This window comes from Hyla sarda, chromosome 5, assembly GCF_029499605.1.
Source record: "Hyla sarda isolate aHylSar1 chromosome 5, aHylSar1.hap1, whole genome shotgun sequence".
Lineage (NCBI taxonomy): Eukaryota > Metazoa > Chordata > Amphibia > Anura > Hylidae > Hyla > Hyla sarda.
Window position 1 is genome coordinate 113267201 of NC_079193.1, and position 20203 is coordinate 113287403.

General features: G+C 41.7%; 2 long non-coding RNA genes across 2 annotated transcripts in view; one reads left to right on the top strand and one right to left on the bottom strand.

Moving 5' to 3' along the window:
* Positions 1-20203, bottom strand: part of LOC130273399 (uncharacterized) — a 76431-nt gene that overhangs the window by 4887 nt on the left and 51341 nt on the right. The window lies entirely within an intron of this gene.
* LOC130273400 (uncharacterized) lies at positions 1596-19536 on the top strand. The gene is made up of 4 exons (XR_008843982.1): positions 1596-1642; positions 6811-6863; positions 17973-18132; positions 19433-19536. It is a non-coding gene; the product is annotated as an uncharacterized LOC130273400 (long non-coding RNA).

Consider the following 20203-nt stretch of genomic DNA (forward strand, 5'->3'; position numbering starts at 1 on the left):
AATCCGTACATTTCATTTGTAAGCTTTTTGATCCATTGGTTCCAATTTAGTTCAGATATTGCTCTTGAGAATAAAACTGAATGAAATTTTATGAGCTGTTCTGAACGGTACATAAATACATGATCGCTTCTCAGCCCATTGAGATTAGGTTAATCATTTTATAGATTTTTTAACAGAGTTTTACAGCCCCCTCCCAATACAGGACTAAGTGTTTCTCATTTTGGAGGAAATAAGTTTGACAATGATTTAATTTAACTTCGTTCAAGAGTCACTGATACATTAAAGGGATACATTTTTTTTTTTAAATCAACTGGTGCCAGAAAGTTAAACAGATTTTTAAATGACTTCCATTAAAAAAATCTTACTCCTTCCAGTACTTATTAGCTGCCGAATACTACAGAGGAAATGATTTTCTTTTTGGAACACAGAGCTCTCTACTGACATCACAAGCACAGTGCTCTCTGCTGACATCTCTGTCCATTTTAAGAACTGTGCAGAGTAGGAGAAATTCCCATAGCAAACATATTCTGCTCTGGACAGTTCCTAAAATGGACAGAGATGTCAGCAGAGAGCACTGTGCTCGTCATTCAGCAGAGAGCACTGTGTTCCAAAAAGAAAATAATTTCCTCTGTAGTATTCAGCAGCTAATAAGTTCTGGGAGGATTAAGATTTTTAATAGATGTAATTTACAAATCTGTTTGACTTTCTGGCACCAGTTGATTTAAAAAAAAAAGTTTTCCACCGGAGTACCCCTTTAAATGCTTCTAATAAAATCAACAGCGAAGATTGTTTCTTTCAGTGACCGCCATAAAATGTATTTTATTCCACAAACTTTCAGAGGTTGCTACAGTTTACAGTTTTAGGTCTAGGAATGAGCTGTGGTTACTTTCCTCATGTCTTTACTAGGAAGAATAACCATATATTCAGAATTTCATGTACAGCTTATAATACATTTTTTGTGTGTTGTCTACCACTATCAACCGTGTTTGAATGAGATATAAAGGTAAATGGGAGGACATCAAGGTCAATAATTATATTATATGCAGTTAAAATATCTATCATTCATGTCATTCTTTATTTCAAATAAAGGTATACCTACAAAGGTGGGCCGTGATGTCATGAGGGCCCGTCATTACGCACAGAGTAATCATAGCGGAGGACCGCAGCAGAGATCCCGGGGGTCCCCAGTAGCGGGACCCCAGCGATCTGACATCTTATCCCCTATTCTTTGGATAAGATGCTAGGGGCGGAGTACCCCTTTAAGGGTGCCAATAATTTTGTCCAGTCCATTTTTGGAGTTTGGTGTGACATTATGTCCAATTTGCTTTTTTTCCTCCCTTTTTTGGTTTAATTCCATTACACACAAAGGGAATAAACATGTGTATAGCAAAACATGTTATATTTATCCATTTCTGTGAGAAATACTTCATTTTCTTGAAAACATTCAGGGGTGCCAACATTTATGGCCATGACTATATAACCTAATCTATAGTGCTGCTTTGCTAAGACCACACCTTCTCACAACCAGTGATTTGCCCCCAACTTTCTAGCTTTGACTTTCCCATGCTGACTGAGAAGAAAAGGAGGGGACCGTTATGGGTATTGCTAAGGTATGGAAAGGGCCTTCTAGGAGATTAAAAAGGTAAGCAGTTTGCTTTCAAAAAGTCTTAGAATTGGGTTTTCATGGGAACTAGGGAAAAGGGGACTTTATATAGGATGCAAATGAGAGAGGGGCTTCATGAAAAAAAAGGGAGAGAAAGGGTCCTGGATATAGGGCAAAGATTATATGTGGGAATGCACGTTTCTAGGATGAATTTGCTCTACCCTTAGAAGGAAGGGGGTGGCTACAGGAGCAATACAAGGAGTAGGTGGTCACATATGGTGGGGGTTAGAAAACTTAACTATCTCCTTAGAGCCTGAAGATAGCCAAATAGCTCTCCCATAGAGATATATGGAGGGGGCGTGACGTGCCTCGAGTGCCCCAGCAGTCGGATCCCTTGCGATCTCAAACTTATCCCCTATCCTGCAGATAGAGGATACATTTTTTTAGTATGATTTATCACCTTAAAAGTAATAAACTAAAGGACAAGTTGTTTCCTTCTGAACAATCTTTACAATGTGGCATGGCTCATAACAGAAGGAGGAAACAGCTTAACATTGATGAATAAAACAAAAGCCGCAATATGATGTTAAAATTGATCATATTTATAGTTGTGCATCTTATTATGTAGCCCTTTACAATCTTGGACACAGGAGTGTCTTTTTTTAAATTTCAATAAATACTGCATAAAGATTAATTTCATGAACTGAGCTTCTGTTATGATCTTGCCTTTTTGTTTCATATGTATCAAAAAGGATGAAGAACATTGCATTTTATGCTGGAATAAGAAATGTATAAAGCAGTAAAAAACATTTTAAATTGTATCTATGTAACATGGAAGTGGTTAAAGCAGTGTTATTTCTCTAAGTATAACCTTGCAGGGAAACAATGCCCATAATGGAGAAAAGAGTTCAATTACATGTCAAAAGTGGATTTAAAACAAGTTTCAATACAGTGTCAAATATACAGTAGTATTGTGATTGATAGTAGTATTTTTACCATGCGTTAACTGCTTTAAAAGGGAATCTACAAACAATTGACAACTGTCTCTTAGATGATGGCTTTTTGCAAAGTTATAAAATGATGTTCTTATTATAAGCTCCTGTGTCATAGAGGCTGTGCTGAGCTATAGCATGTACAGTGGCATAGCGGCTGGGGCGCTGGGGGGGGGGGGGGGGGGGGAGCAGGCCGCACCGGGTGACACCAGCCTGATGGGGTGACACCATGCCGCTCAGCACCCCAGGGGGGGGGGGACTATCTATCTAATGTGGGGAACCTGCTATCTAATATGGGGAACCTACTACCTAATGTGGGGAACCTGCTACTTAATGTGGGGATAAACCAGAAAGGCAGACAAAAATCATTCGGATAGTCAGTATCTATACCCCCTATATACCCCCTATATAGGTAACGCCTGTTAGTAAAATATAGACTCCCAACTAACCATAAACCCAAAATGATGCAATGGAGTTATTAAATATGAATAAAATCCAAACAATTTTATTGGTATGCATTAAAAACCAAACACATATATAATAGAGGAGGAAAAGGCATCCAAACATTTTTTGATGCCTTTTCCTCCTTTATTATATATGTGTTTGATTTTTAATGCATACCAATACAATGGTTTGGATTTTATTCATATTTAAAGGGGTTATCCAGGAAAAAAACTTTATATATATATATATATATATATATATATATATATATATATATATCAACTGGCTCCAGAAAGTTTAACAGATTTGTAAATTACTTCTATTAAAAATATTCATCCTTTCAGTACTTATGAGCTTCTGAAGTTGAGTTGCTCTTTTCTGTCTAAGTGCTCTCTGATGACACGTGTCTCCGGAACCGCCCAGTTTAGAAGCAAAACCCCTTAGCAAACCTATTCTACTCTGTGCAGTTCCCAAGACAAGCAGAGATGTAAGCAGAGAGCATGGTTGCCAGACAGAAAACAACTCAACTTCAGCAGCTGATAATTATTGAAAGGATTAAGATTTTAATAGAACTAATTTACAAATCTGTTTACGTTTCTGGACCCAGTTGATATAAAAAAAAAGTTTTTTCCTGGAATACCCCTTTAATGACTACATTGCATCTTATACCCAATGTGGGGAAACTGCTACATAATGTGGGGAATCTATGCTACCTAATGTGTGGAAACTACTACCTAATGTGGGGGAACTGCTGCCTAAATAATTCTGCCCCCCCCCGGCAGTAGCACCTTCATCATCCACCAGCAGTAGCACCCCCATCAGCAGATCCTGCTGGTGGGCCAGTAGCACCCTCATTATCAACCAGCAACACCACCAATCCCCCCCTCCTGTGGTAATAGCATCAGCTAAAGAATGATGAGTGGTGCTACTGCTGTTGTGGTATCTTATTCAGAGGGTGCACTGTATGGCAAGGTTATATTAAAGGGGTATTCCAGGCCAAAACTTTTTTTTATATATATCAACTGGCTCCGGAAAGTTAAACAGATTTGTGAATTACTTCTATAAAAAAATCTTAATCCTTCCAATAGTTATTAGCTTCTGAAGTTGAGTTGCTGTTTTCTGTCTAACTGCTTTCTGATGACTCACGTCCCAGGAGCTGTGCAGCTCCTATGGGGATATTTTCCCATCATGCACAGCTCCCGGGACATGACATCATCATTGAGCAGTTAGACAGAAAACTTCAGAAGCTAATAACTATTGGAAGGATTAAGATTTTTTAATCAAAGTAATTTACAAATCTGTTTAACTTTCCGGAACCAGATGATATATATAAAAAAGTTTTTGCCTGGAATACCCCTTTAAGAGGGTGCACTTTAAGGCAAGGTTGTATTCAGAGGGTACAGTGTGTGGTAGTATATTCAGAGGGTTCAGTGTGTGTTGGTATTATATTCAGAGGGTTCAGTGTGTGTTGGTATTATATTCAGAATGTACAGTGTGTGGTAGTATTATATTCAGAATGTACAGTGTGCCATAGTATTATATTCAGTGGGTACAGTGTGTGGCAGTATTATATTCAGTGGGTACAGTCTGTGGTAGTATTATATTCAGCGGGTATGGTGTTTCACAGTATTATATTTAGAGGGTACAGTATGTGGTAGTTTTATATTCAGAGGGTACAGTATGTGGCAGTATTATATTTAGAGGGTACAGTATGTGGTAGATTTATATTCAGAGGGTACAGTATGTGGCTGACTTATATTGAGGGTACGGTGTGTGGAAGGTTTATATTCAAAGAGTGCAGTGTATAGTAGTATTATATTTAGAGGATACAGTGTCTGGCAGGTTTATAATAATAATTGTTTTCATAAAGAGGATCACAATCCGCTGACATAGTGAGGAGCCATCTGGGCGTCACATTCTGCAGAGAGAAGATTTAGCTGGAACACGTCATGGCGGTATGTTCCATTTGAATTAGATAAGGAATGACTATAGAGAAGACGTGACCTATAGTCACTGATATCTTTGTGTATTCTGCTCACTATGTCCTATCAGAGCTGTAGTCACTTAAGTTCTACAGTTATGATGAGTGAAACCACAGTTATAAACTTACCACTGCTTAAAGGGGTACTCCGCTGGTAAACATTTTTTTTTAATCAACTGGGGCTAGAATGTTAAACAGATTTGTAAATTATTTTTATTTAAAAATTGTATTCCTTCCAGTACTTATCAGCTGCTGTATGCTCTTCTTTTCTTTTTTAATTTATTTTCTGTCTGACCACAGTGCTCTCTGCTGACACCTCTGTCCATTTTAGGAGCAGTCAATAGTAGGAGCAAATCCCCATAGCAAACCTCGCCTGCTCTGGACAGTTTCTGACATGGACAGAGGTGCTTCATAAGCATTAATGTTATTTTGTTCCAGGAATGTATCTAACCCTGTTTTAAAGCTGTAAAATTTTCCTGCTGTGACCAGTTCCTGAGGTAGACTGTTCCATAAGTTCACAGTTCTTATGGTAAAGAAGGCGTGTCGCCCCTTGAGACTAAACCTTTTCTTCTCCAGATGGAGGGAGTGCCCCCTCGTCCTTTGGGGGGTTTAACCTGGAACAGTTTTTCTCCATATTTTTTGTATGGGCCATTAATATACTTATATACATTTATCATATCCCCCTTAAACATCTCTTCTCAATACTAAACAATTGTAACTCTTTTAATCGCTCCTCATAACTAAGATGTTCCATGCCCCATATTAGTTTAGTCGCGCGTCTCTGCACCCTTTTCAGCTCCACAGTGTCCCTTTTATGGACTGGCGCCCAAAACTGAACAGCATATTCCTGGTGAGGCCGTACCAATGCTTTATACTGGAACTTTTCACAATGCGCTACACCAGTAGCGTGTCACATGCTAAAAACTTACTTGGGGGAGGGTAGGTTTGGGGTGACCATTTTCTACCACACCGGGTGAAACCAACCCTAGTAACGCCACTGAGCATGTATGAATCTCCCCTACCCCATTCCTCCCTGCTTAGCTTCCAGCACTTAGTACATAAATCATAAAGAGCAGGAATGGGTGGGGGGAGAGAGGAGGCATGCATGCTGCAGCTTAGCCCGGCCACTACGCTTCTTGAAACAATGATTTTATAACTGTAAAAACAACCATCAGCTAAGAGACAGGTTTCATTTGTTTTACTAGATCAGCTATCTGCCCATGTGTGCAGCTCATATAGAGCTGACAGATTTTCTTTAAAATAATGAATTATAAGGCTGTCAGAGATTGTTGATCCTTGTGACATAAAGTGCTTCCACTCCACACAGCAGATATGTAGAAAAAAGAAAGCACAATGGCACTCTCTGTGCCGTTATTTCATGGTGCAGTGCAATACAGGGTAACAGCTGCACTGTAGAAAATGAATGCAAACAAGCACTGGCCATCGATGCAGTTATATTTTACACCATTGTGAATAGAAAACGCACCAATTTCACATCACAAATTCAAATCTTGATGTGTTTCACCTAGATGTGTCAAGTGAAACAGCATCAGCATAAGTTAGAGACTGTGGCAAACAGCTCACAGGATAGTAGGGGAGACAGTTGGTATCCAGCTGAAATCCAACCAGGGGACCCAGGCAAAGAATCCAAGGAACTGATGACTCCCTGTGACAAAAGATGATACTCACTTCCACATAGACATGCACTATTTTGACTACAGCTGGTGTACACATAGCAGATACAAATTTGACATCTGCATGAAATCTATGACAGCTATATGTTCTTTCAGACCGCTGATTCTTTTGCTCCTATCCGAAGAGGAAAGGAACATGAATAACCAAGGTTTGAGAATGCTTTATATAGGTTGTCAGCGTATACTGTATATTTTGTATACTATTTAAATAAGTTTAAAAAAGGATTGTACTCAGTCAAATACTTATTTTGTTATCTTTGTAACAATTTGGAAAGAAAATGGAGATGAGACATCTTATGGTCAAGAAAAGTATTAGCTCTTTATTTGTGGTATTTATTTGTATACCCCATGTCTAGAGATGACATTGCATTTTCTGATGTCATGTAAGTTTGTGCCTGGCTATTTTACATGGTTGGCTGTCATGCAATTCATTTTACAAACAGACACATCTGGCTTTATACCATTTTGTGTTCTTTGTGAATAATGTTCTCCATTATTCGATTATACAATGACACGACAGTCAATCACATTGCATGTGGCCTTTGTAGTCCAAACACTATTACACATTACTGTGATGCTTTGTCTGTGGACTGGTGTGGCCCGGAGCCAGGGGCTTGGTCGGGCAGCAGTGGGGCTACCTGGCCACTGGGTCACACCCCCTGTGCGCATGGTGCTTCTGCGGTGGTGGTGGCCGCCGCCCGGCGCTATGCCAATGTTGGGTTTAGGACCCACTCTAAATAGGTGGCTTTGATGTGGCGAGTTGGCTTGTACTTTTTGATCAAAATGTATACTAACAACCTGTTAGTGTTTGAATTTATGCTGAGAAGCAAGTAGATCAAAATACAAATTGTGGATGTGCGGCTGTGTTTCTTTTTCTCAATTTTTGTTGTACAAGTCTCTCCCCTCATTCATAGCCAGCACTCTGCTCCACCCATTCGGCCCAGGCATTTTTAGCAGGAGCAGGAGACTGCATTTGGGCTTCCTCCTAGCCAAAAAAAAAATGCAGGGGGCCGGACTATGCAGGGGGCCAGACTGGGAACTAAGATAGGCCTGGGCATTTTAGAATAATGTCCATTTTATGGTGGGGGTCTGACTGCTGGGACCTCCATCGATCACTTTGGTTCACGTGGCTCTCCAGCTGTTGCAAAGCTCCAACTCCCATTATAGTTTTGCAACAGCTGGAGAGTCACAGATTGGGGGACAGTTTCACTCATCATTACAGCAGAACTTACAAGTGACTCCAACAGTGAGGGAACATAGTGAGGAAAATACACAATGATATCAGTGACCTGAGTGATGTCTTCTCTGTTGCCTTTCCTTTTCTTCTTCATCTGGTCCACCAGAACTTCTTCCAGCTTCATCTTCTCGGCAGAGTCTGATGTTCATTGGTTCTTCACTTTTTTAGCAGATCCTCATCCTCTATGAAGACAATAATTATTATAACCCTGCCACATACTGTACCCCCTGAATATAATACTGTCATTCACTGTGCCCTTAATATAATACTGCCACACACTGTACTCACTGATTATAATACTTGCACTGTCCTTACCCAGACCCCTGTGTCCTTTTCCTCCTCCAGGCTCCTCTGTCCTCCTCCTCCAGACTCTTCTGTTTCACCTCCCCGACCACTAACTCCTCTCCATGCTTCTCTGCCCCATTCCCCACCCCACACACATGTTACATGCATAATATACCCCACCTTCATCCTTAGTATCCTCATCACCGCCATCATTGGTCTCCTCAGCCCCCCCCTGCACCCCATCCCTGGTCTCATCAGCCCCCCCCCCCCTGCACTCCATCCTTTTTCTGCTCATCTCCCCCCCCCCCCCCCCCACACCCTATCCTTGGTCTCCTCAGCTCCCCCTGCACCCCAGGGATGTGCACACATGGACCGAAACAGGGCTTGAGTCCCTGCTCATTTAATGCATCCGCACTGTGATGCCCTCATTGATTGGGACCTCCGTGGAGTAATGTGGGTCCCATTCAGCTGCACATGACTGCTGGAGCTCCCTTATCTCAGGAATTAAGTTGTGGTAACATATGTAAGTTTTTTACTAACTTTTTTCTCGTATGAGAAGTGCCCATTTTTCTACTTGAGCCCCTGCTCCAAAATGCCTGTGCATGTCCCTGCTGCACCCCATCCTTGGTCTCCTCAACTCCCCCCCTGCACCCCATCCCTGGTCTCCTCTGCTCCCCCCGCAACCTATCCTTGGTCTCTTCAGCTCCCCCCTGCACCACATCCTTGGTCTCCTTAGCTCCCCACCGTGCACCCCATCCTTGGTCTCCTCAGCTCCCCCCCTGCACCCCATCCTTGGTCTCCTCAGCTCCCGGCTCTGCACCCCATCCTTGGTCTCCTCTGCCCCCCCTGCACCCCATCCTTGGTCTCCTCAGCTCCTCCCTGCACCCCATTCTTGGTCTCCTCAGCTCTCCCACTGCACCCCATCCTTAGTCTCCTCAGCTCCCCCCCTGCACCCCATTCTTGGTCTCCTCAGTTCCCCCCCTGCACCCCATCCTTGGTCTCCTCAGCTCCCCCCCCCCCTGCACCCCATCCTTGGTCTACTCAGCTCCCTCCCCCCTGCACCCCATCCTTGGTCTCCTCAGCTCCCCTCCCTGCACCCCATCCTTGAGCTCCTCAGCTCCCCCTACCCCATTCCTGCACCCCATTCTTGTTCTCCTCAGCTCCCCTACCCACCCACTGCACCCCATCCTTGGTCTCCTCAGCTCCCTTCACACACAAATGCTACATACATATACCCCCCCCCCCCACACACACTGCATACATATACACCCCCCTCTCCACACCCCATCAGTACACTCACCCTCCTGGAGATCAGTGGCTACTCGTGCCACTGCTTCTGCCCGGGATTGCGCAGGGACAGAGGCATGGGCAGGTCAGGTGATTGGAGTAGACATACGTGCATGCCTGCGCGGCGCCCCCTCTGGCAGAGAGCACTTGGTAGGTATTCTCATTGGTGTGGTTGCACTGCGGCGGTCATTGTTACTGTGATGCTTTGTCTGTGGCGTGGTGTGGCCCGGAGCCAGGGGCTGTGTCGGGCAGCAGTGGGGCTGCCTGGCCACTGGGTCGCTCCCCCTGTGGGCATGGTGTTGCGGTGGTGGTGGCCACCGCCCTGTGCTATGCCAATGTTGGGTTAGGGACCCACTCTAAATAGGTGGCCTTGACGTGGCTGGTGGGCTTGTACTTTTTGATCAAAATGTATACTAACAACCTATTAGTGTTTGAATTTATGCTGAGAAGCAAGTAGATTCTTTTTCCCTATTTTTGTTTTACAACTGTTACTATCAGAAGGTTTAGTAGAGACTTGTTGTCTATTACATCTACATGCTCTATAAGTTAATCCTTACAAACTCCATCTCAGTAGAGAATGTCACCTAGTGTGTGACATCCAAATAAACTGCTTTGCTAATCCTGTTTTCTCAGCTTTGTTGCCTTATCTGCTCATATCCAATGGTGAAAAAAACGGCCTGTGGGTTCCTTTTTTTTCTTTTGCCAAAAGCCTTTTTTCTTCCCTATGGTTGCAATTAAATGTCTTGAGTGTGGAAAATTCTATGTGGACATCTGCCAATGTCCATCAGACGCAATGCCAGGACATTTAATTACATACCGTAGGCCTTTAAACCCTTTCAGGAAGCCCACCTAGCAGTTCTACTAAATTTACAATATCAAAGTGATATAACAAGTAAAAGACAACAAAACAAATCTTAATTATAATTAATATTTAAAGACTTTTTACAATGACTTTTGCAGCCAAGATATTTTGTGGCCCACAGGTATTGACTGTGCTGTACAATTTACTGGACTCATGGACATGAATCTCTGGCACATTGCTTCTTAAACTAACCTCTGGCATCTGGTAAGTGGCTTCTCTAGAGCAGACACTGATACTCTTAATACTGTGCCAAGAGGGTGTGGAATATTACACAAAACTCAAGTGAGTTAATAAGGCCTCAGCGGATCCAGTAATCTGCTAATATGCACAAGCCACAATTTCCAAAGTCCCTGAAAATGCAGAATTATCAAATACAATGCTGAATACATTTACATTTGATCTACACTACATACTGTAGATACATTTTTCTCAGATAAAAGGTGCAGTAATATTATCATTACAAATAATACATGAGAGAAAGAAGATAAATGTAATTTTACTTAATAATAAATCTGCTGTAGAGATTTCAAAAAGCACAGTGTTGATAAATATGAATAAAAAAATTTTTTTTTAACTGTAATTTGTAAAGTTTATCCAAATTAGGCAGTAGTACTACCACCAAAAATATTACTACTCTAAGTACGTCAAAGTGACATAGGTCTTAAGATAGTTTTTGGGGCTCCCCGATATATTGTATAAAACATTAGTGGAAGCCAAATAAAATCCTCTCCCCTTCTCCCTTTGTCCTTTTGCTAATTTTTTTCTGGGGGGTGTTAGGCTATGGTATGCAGGTATGGTATGCAAAATCACCACATAGGCCCAGGTATCTGCACCCTGGAGGAAGCATCTCAGACTACTTGCAGGGAAGTGGTGGTTGCAAGGACAAGAATCGTTATAGCGACAAAAAGTGTCAGATATTGTTAGATATTTTAATGAATGGGGGAAATGACCAATGGTAATGGAAAGCAAGGGGAAATGAACACCAAGTTTTTCTGTCCAGGGGGCAAAATCAGACAGTATTATCTAGATATTTACTGTGGGAACCCCCTATCTTCTACATATGCCACTGATGGACACAGCTTGCTGTACTTGTAAAATTCATATTAGTTGGTTATACAAAAAATGTGTAAAGTTGCACTTAAAGAGATATTCCAGCATTTGAAAACATATCCCTTATCGACAGAATAGGGAATATGTGTGAGTCCATGTCGGGTCTTACTGGTGGGCCCGTCTCCAGAACTGGCCCCTGGCTCTCCCTGCTGCATGGTGTGTCGGTGTGTTCCCATGCATTGTCTACAGGAGTTCCAGGTACGAGTACAGCACTTAGTTATCTCCCATTGACAATGCATGGAGAACATGCCAACACAATGCTTCATGCAGCAGAGAGAGCCAGAGACCCCGTTCTGGAGATCCCAGGGGGGTCAGAGTGGTCTCAATCTGTCTAGTTCATGGATTGTGTTCTGTTATTGAAGCTTTGTTACTTCAAGGTAATAAGGATAATCTTCAATACCAGACACAGACAATGGACAAGAGTGGTACTGATTATCAGGGGGAAAAAAGAGGATCTCAGACAACCCCACAGCTACCAAAATATTTCTTATCATTATATCATTTATCCATCGCACCTCCCACCTAACCCCCCTTATTATTCAGCAATTGTTTTAATAATCCAGATCTATATACAAAAATGTAATTTTAAAAGCTTAGTCTTTAAAGGGGTACTCTGGTGAAAAACTTTTATTTTTAAATCAACTGGTGCCAGAAAGTTAAACAGATTTGTAAATTACTTCTATTAAAAAATCTTAATCCTTCCTGTACTTATTAGCTGCTAAATACTACAGCGGAAATTCTTTTCTTTTTGAAACACAGAGCTGTCTACTGACATCATGAGCACAGTGCTCTCTGCTAAAATTTCCGACACAAATTTCAACCCGTGTGACACAAAATGAAATTGAATTGCGACAGATTAGTAAATCAGAGTGAAAAGTACACAAAGTAAAACACTCCATTCTTAGTAAATGAGGGCTATTGAGTTTTATATATATAGATATTGTACTGTATTTGTCCACTGCAAGAGTGTCAAGATTACATGGTTTATTACTCCCTTATAATCTGCATCTTTTTTTTATATTGAAATATCAGCCTGTTGTCTAATTTTCAGCCTGAGTTTGCAATTCTCTCTGCACAGCACATCTACAGTGACAGTGGCTGCACTCAGCAGTATGAGAATGACAGCCTAGCAAATCAACCTCATGTCAAGGCCAACATCTCTTCTGACATCAAGATGAAACTGGAGAATTTTGTGGGAACTACATTCTGTGATAGAATGAAGTTCAGCCAAAGACCCTGCATCAGCATCGATATAAATACTGGCCTACATCAAACCCTGAATATTCTGAATGTTGTGATTCGATGAACTGATACATTTGAAGCCATTATATGACAATTGTTAGCATGAATTCACATGGTGTATGCAGTGTACATCAGAGGTATATGTCAGAAGAATTTCATGGTGGATGCCTCTAATGTATGCCACAGGATAGGCATACAGTGGCATATGTTCCCCATAAGCTGCCCAATAAAAAGTTTACTATATAGTGACCTCCCGACCTACGATGGCCCCGACATAAGATCATTTCAAGATACGATGGCCTCTCAGAGGCCATCCCATGTTGAAGGCAGCATCAACATACGATGCTTTTGTATGTCGGGCCATCGCATAAACGGCTATCCGGCAGCGCTGACTGCTTCAGCTGCCACCGGATAGCCGTTTACGGTGCCCCGTGAGGTCTGCTGACGATCACTTACCTGTCCTCGGGGCTCTGGCGCGTCCAACTCAGGATCCCCTGCATCGTCGGCGCTCTCCATCATCGTCATCACGTCGCTGCGCACGCCGTCCCGTCATCCAATAGGAGCAGCGTGCGTAGCGACGTGATGGCGGCGATGGAGAGCGAGGATGCCGGGGAAGCAGAGGCCTTGCTGGAGCGTTGCGGACACCCCGGGGATGCGGCGACAGCGATGGAAGGCGACATCCAGGGCAGCAGTGACGAGCGGTGACAGTCCGGAGCGGCGGGGACAGGTGAGTATAACCTCCAATACCAGTGGTCTTCAACCTGCGGACCTCCAGATGTTGAAAAACTACAACTCCCAGCATGCCCGGACAGCCATGCTGGGTTGTAGTTTTGCAACATCTGGAGGTCCGCAGGTTGTAGACCACTGTCCTATACTTTACATTGCACGGATCGCTCAACATACGATGGTTTCAACAAGCGATGGTCCATTTGGAACTGATTACCATCGTATGTTGAGGGTCCACTGTATTATATAAATGTTTTACTGGGTTTCACCATATAGAATAGCATGGTTGACTACACTATTCTATAGAGCACAAAAAGATTTACTGACGTATGCTGGCCTTGTGTATACTAAAATAATACTATAGGCCTATTTCAGGTGAATAGTGGCCTATGGATACATTTGACATATATGCCTTAAGTTTTTCAGCAGTGTAAATGCACCTGTAGTCTTGTGTCTGAATTGTCTGTAGAATTACATAACTCTTGCTACTCTAATCCACCCCTTTATCTTATATATATGTACGTATATGTACATAAATGAATAGTGTTACCTATATACAGTATGTCCCATTTCATGTAACCATTTCAACTATATTATATATCCAAACATTCAACATTTGAATAGTTTTCACACAGTGAAAGTTTCCCGTTAGTATACTCTCAAAACAATAGTGCCCCTCCTCAGATTAATAGTGCCCCTAACTTCATACTGATACTGTCCCCTTATAGCTAAAGTGACTCCATACAGTTTCTCCCCCCCCCCTCAAAAAACAACAAAAAAATAACTTATCTTAGCCCCCACTTCCAAGATGGGAGAAGCAGTTCAGCCTATAGGCCTCTTTTGGGCTTCACTGTAAGCACCGCAGGGAGATAGGAGTGATGATATTCCTGTATAGAGCCAGAATGCGTCGAGTCTTCAGCATATATAGAAGACCTGAAATGTATGGTAGGGCAAGAGGCTGATGGTATTTATCTTCATCTGCATCCTAAGGACACAATATAGTTGAAAGTAGCACAAGGACTGCTGCCTCCTCTTCCCTGCACTATTTATGTCTCTGGGCAGAAGTGATAGCTTTCATCTATCAACACATATGTATGATATCTCAGGCCAGTGCCGGGAGTCCAGAACTGTCCCATTGAATCCTGAACACTTGGGTGTCATGAGTTAGTAAGCAAGGGCTACCCTGAGATGATTGGTTTAGTTTTTACGTTACTGCATTTTATGCATTTTCTTTTAAAATAAAAACATATTGTTATGGCTGAGGTGAAGTGGATCCGCTGCACTTGTGTGGATGATTACGTGGGCCGTACCAGGGAGCGGAGTCTAAGGTGCTGCTGGTTTTCACCAGAGCCCGCCCCAAAGCGTGATGGACTTGCTGCGGCAGGCGGCACCCAGGTCGCTACCCCTGATACGATTCGTCCACAGAGCCGGCCTAGGTGAAACGTGCTACTGGAAAGATATGGCAAGGCGTAGTCAGGACAGGCGGCACAGTAGCAAGGTCAGGTCACGTAGCAAGAGGTCAGAGGGCAGGCGGCACAGGAGCAAGGTGAGGATACATAGCAATAGGGTCAGATACGCGGCAAGGCAAGACACAAACTGAACACTTTCTCTTAGGCTGATAAGGCACAAAAGATCCAACAAGGGTAAATAGGAAGTGCCTGTACTTATAGGGTCTTGGGGCAGCAAGAACCAATTAATTACATACTATCCCTTTAAATTTCACTGAGCCGGCATGCAGTAAGCACACAGGGACGAAGAGGAAGGTGAGGAGTTGAGGGCTGGATGCATCGCAGCACAGACAGTACGGGCAGTGCCAGGCAAAGGAGTAGGAGTGCGTCCGCGGCCAGCATGTCTGACCTCGGCGTGACTCCTAACACACATACTATAAAGGTTAAAGGAGATCAGAATAACGTTGTTGGAATATCATAAGATCAAGGTATAACTATTACAGTTTTCATTTTATATAGAAATGATAGAAATGAAGTTAGGTTCACCTTATAGGAAGGCCATAATCCATCTGCTGGAAAGATCACAGGCTCAGATGATTTATGCGCATAATTATTTCTGTAACTCACATCTTTATTGTTTCTCATGTAGACAGCTGCCGAGACCTGAATGCTGCATGAAGGCTGACAAGCGCTTGTACATCCCCTCATCATCCAGCCTTCACTTCCCCTCATCATCCAGGATATATTCAAGATAACTAGTGGTCAAAAACCGAAAACCAAAACAGAAAAAAAAAGTAAAAAAAATATCAAATTTGTAGGAATATATTTAGTATATGGATATAAACACTGCTGCAACTCTTCTTTTGTATGTTTTGTACTTGTCATGGGGGAATGCACCTGCACATGTTTTCATGGAGGTGCTGAATGTTTCTGTTTTTTGTATTGTACGAATGGGATAGTGACAACTCCATTAGCTGCGCACTCCACCCCATTCACATAGTGGTGTTAAATAGGTAGCTGGATCACACATGCACCCAGTTTAGAGGTCTTAGGCCCAGGAGAGGTGAGTAAAAATAATGTTAGGGTCCCATCTGAAATAAGGCCCCCTCTGTGTTGCGGATGGGGGGGGGGGGGGGGGGGACATGATTTGATCAAAAGCCTCATATTTACATGAATAGTTATTAAAGCAGCATTCTCATTTCAATTGCTATTTTGCCTTAGCATTTGCAGGGGGCTGCTGCAATCATTGTAGGTTGTGTTCTTGTCACGGTGGCGTGCAACCGCACATTTGTCTTCATCATATTGATGGAGGTACTGAATATTATTTTTTGTTTTCTCCGGACAGGACGTTTCCCCCCACAATCCTGTTTATGAGCTGTACAAATGTAAAAATGGAACTTCAGAAATGTTTGCAAATGAATTCAATTGAGTAAATTCTGTTGAACCTATCTAAGGTGTCACAGCTGACAATGCATATCACAGTAATAACCAAGCCATGAGCTGAGCTGTGACGCCTCATATAGACAGGGCTGTGCCTTTTAATATCCTGACAAATTAACTGAATTTACTCAATTTAATAAATTTGCTAATATTTTTTAAATTTTATTTTTACATTCTCATTATGGGGGGGGGGGGGGATATTTAACTTTTTAAATATGATATGTTTCGCTGTCCCTACTGCTACCCCACCTGTCTGATGCCTCACAGTCCCTCTGGCTACTCCTCCTGTCATGGGGTTCCCTCTCCCTACTGTCACCCTTTTATCAGATGCTTTCTGGCTCTATTGCTACGCCCTTTTTTTCAGATGCCACACTGTCCTTTATGGACCCCCTACCTGTCAGATGCCCCTCTGTACCTACTGCCCTCTTCTGTCAGTTATGTCCAAGCTACCCTCTTCCATTACGTGCCTTATTGTTCTTGCCACCCCTCCCATTAGTTGCCTTACAGTTATTGCTGGCCATTTCTTACAAGCCGCTTTACTGACCTTGTTGCTCCCCTTCCTAGCGAGCCCCCCCCCGTCCTGGCTGTCCATTTCCAGCTCTATATCTCACTTTCCATGCTGAATATCCCCCTCCACATTTTAATAGTTCAGGGATGATGAAGAGCAATGAAAGCTGCCACAGCTAGAGAGCAGGTGTCATAGCAAAGTCTATATATTTATGTCCATGTAAATCATTTTTTTTTTTTATAAATTTGCTAATTATTTATTAGATAAAATGCAGAAATGTTCAAATACTTGCTCAATCTTTTGTTCTGACATCAATTCCTGAAGTCTTTAAGGCTGACTACCAGCTTGAAGTTCTCTGAGAATTTGGATTCTATTTTTAGCTATGGTAATGTGACAATCATAAGTGCTAAAAAAAAGACTCTTGGATTAAATAAGCTATTCCACGTTCTGCGGACATGCAAGCGTGAAATCATTTAATCTTCAGAATAGCTTCAATCTTAATGGACAACTTCACAGCTTTACACTTAGATAGGATCGATGCCAACTTCAAATGCTCTCCTAAAAGGATGTTTGCCATTTTCACATAAAATGTAATTGGCTATAGCAGTGTTTAGCACTAAGGACACTATTCCCATTATACAGTTATCTTTCCATTTCTGCAGCTTTTCTGAACTCATTATGAATAAACCATTGAGTGCCTAACATGAAGCTCTTCTGCTGTATTTTGATATGACTACTAAGTGTGCCCTAATGGGTTATTTAAGATGTCTGCAAAGACATTGTGGGCAAAATGTACAACTCGATAATGTAACTCAATAAGCAAACATGGAAAATGTTGACAAAAATATGGACAAATTGCATCACACGTACACATTCTACGAAGATATAATTACTGTATGTCCAGAGCATACTAAGGAATATCAGATGATGAACACATATTTTTCATGGATGGACGTTTAATAATGGTCCACTAGAAATAAAATACAATTGACCTTATATGTATAGAACAAATTCATAAATATAGATATATGTGTAATGAAAATGTAAACAATACACTAACTATAACAAATCATTCAAAGACTGATACAGAAATTCCTGATTTGTTTTTGACAGAATGAAGTAACAGCCTAAGGAACTATCATTAAAGGGGTACTCTGGTGGAAAAAAATTTTTTCTCTAATTATCTGGTGCCAGAAAGTTATACAGATTGTAAATTACTTCTATTTAAAAATCTTAATCCATCCAGTACTTATCAGCTGCTGTATACTACAGAGTAAGTTCTTTTCTTTTTTAATTTCTTTTCTGTCTGACCACAGTGCTCTCTGCTGAGAAGGTTACATGTGTCAGATCACGGGGGGGGGGTTCAGGGGGTATGACCTCAAGGATCCCCCGAAATCTCCTGAAGGACAACCCGGCTCTCCTTCTGAATGGGGTGGGTCAAGCACAGCATGAAGCTGCGACCAACACATCTCTTCTATACATCTCTGTGGGAGAGTCGAAGTGCTGCACTTGACAATCTTTGCCATAGAGCTGCATGGATGGGGCGTGTCGACCACAGCTTCATGTTGTGGTTGATACTGCTCTTTTCATGCAGAGAGCGGGGGTGCAGTGCGGGAGACCGTGGGGCGTTCCAGGGGTCGGACCCCCGTGATCTGACACTTATTCACTATTCTTAGGATAGAGGATACGTTTTTATAAACTTTAATCTGATCAACCCCTTGCTTAGACTATTGTCCCATGTCATAGGCAGCCAAAAGCCCTAGCTACCTTTTTTTCTACATGTTGTAATTTCATCTGAGGAGTTGTGCCTATTTAAACTGCTTTCATGGTACAATGATACTCATAAGGGGTGTGTGTGTGTGTGGACATATAAGTGTGGGGAGTCTCATAGGTCTGGACTTTCCTCCAGGAGCACAGATTAAAGGGGTACTCCGGTAGAAAACATTTTTGTTTAAATCAACTGGTGCCAGAAAGTTAAGCACATTTGTAAATTACTTCTATTAAAAAATCTTTACCCTTCCAGTACTTATTAGTGACTGTGTGCTACAGAGGAAATTATTTTCTTTCTTAATTTCTTTTTTGTCTTGTCCACAGTGCTCTCTGCTGACACCTTATGCATGTATCAGGAACTATCCAGAGCAGGAGAAAATTCCCATAGCAAACCTATGCTGCTCTGGACAGTTCCTGACACAGACAGAGGTGTCAGCAGAGAGCACAGTGGACAAGACAAAAAAGAAATTCAAAAAGTTTACAAATCTGTTTAACTGTCTGGCACCAGTTCATTAAAAAGAAAAAAAGAAAAATGTTTTCCCCTTTACATTTTTTCATTGTAATTTGCTACCAGGGCGTCCTTTGGATACTCATGCAGTTGAAAACTGTAATGGAGCGAACACCAATTGGCTCTGTGCTCTGTAACTTGTAGGTTGTTTTTTTTTGCATGCAATTTTTTTATTGCTGCGTTTTTTTTTATTTTATTTTTTAAATTTTTCCAAACAATATGCTTTTTTGCAGTCTATGAGGGATGAAAAGTGCACATTTTTGTCATGTTCTTTTTTCCATCCTTTTTGGTGCAGTTGTAGTCTGTGTAAACATATTCTTATGTCTGGGGTCTACAAGAGGCTGCAAACGCGTTTCCCCTTATTATGTGCACCCTGCACCGGAGTGGAGAAGAAAGAGAAGAGCCTGGTGCACTGTGCTTGAGCTGGGAGAAGGTGAATATGTTTTATTTACCTTTTTTTTTGACAAATGTTGACCTAATGAAGAAAACTCCCAATCTACCTACCTGCCTACCAATGGTACCTGGCTACATAATGGATGGAACGACCTATCTACTGAGTACACCTGTTTACCTAATAGGGGAAAAACCTACCTATCTAATGAGGACACTTGTTCAACTAATAGGGTACACTATCTACATACCTACACTATCTACATGCCTACTTTTGTATAAAGTATTTTTGGATATTTTCAGCAGATCATATTTCAAGTAAATGATTTTAAACCGAACATGTTTACCATAAATCTCATCTGCTGGATGAGAATAAAAATAAAGAATTTATACGCATGGGTAAAAAACAAGTTGATTTTGTGTGCCTGCCTACCTACTAGGGGCACTATTTTTGAACACTTACCTGAACTCTGAGCAACGTCTAAAACTAATTTGAAAATATTCACGTTTCCCATGTTATATACACACACCAATTTTAATCATCACTTTTCAATCTAGTCAATGAATTTGGAAACCTCCTGTCTACCTGTCGAGACTATTTATATATATAATATGATAATGTATGGAAAATACATCCTTCGAAAACCTGTCCTAAACAAAAGGCGAAAGCTATTAA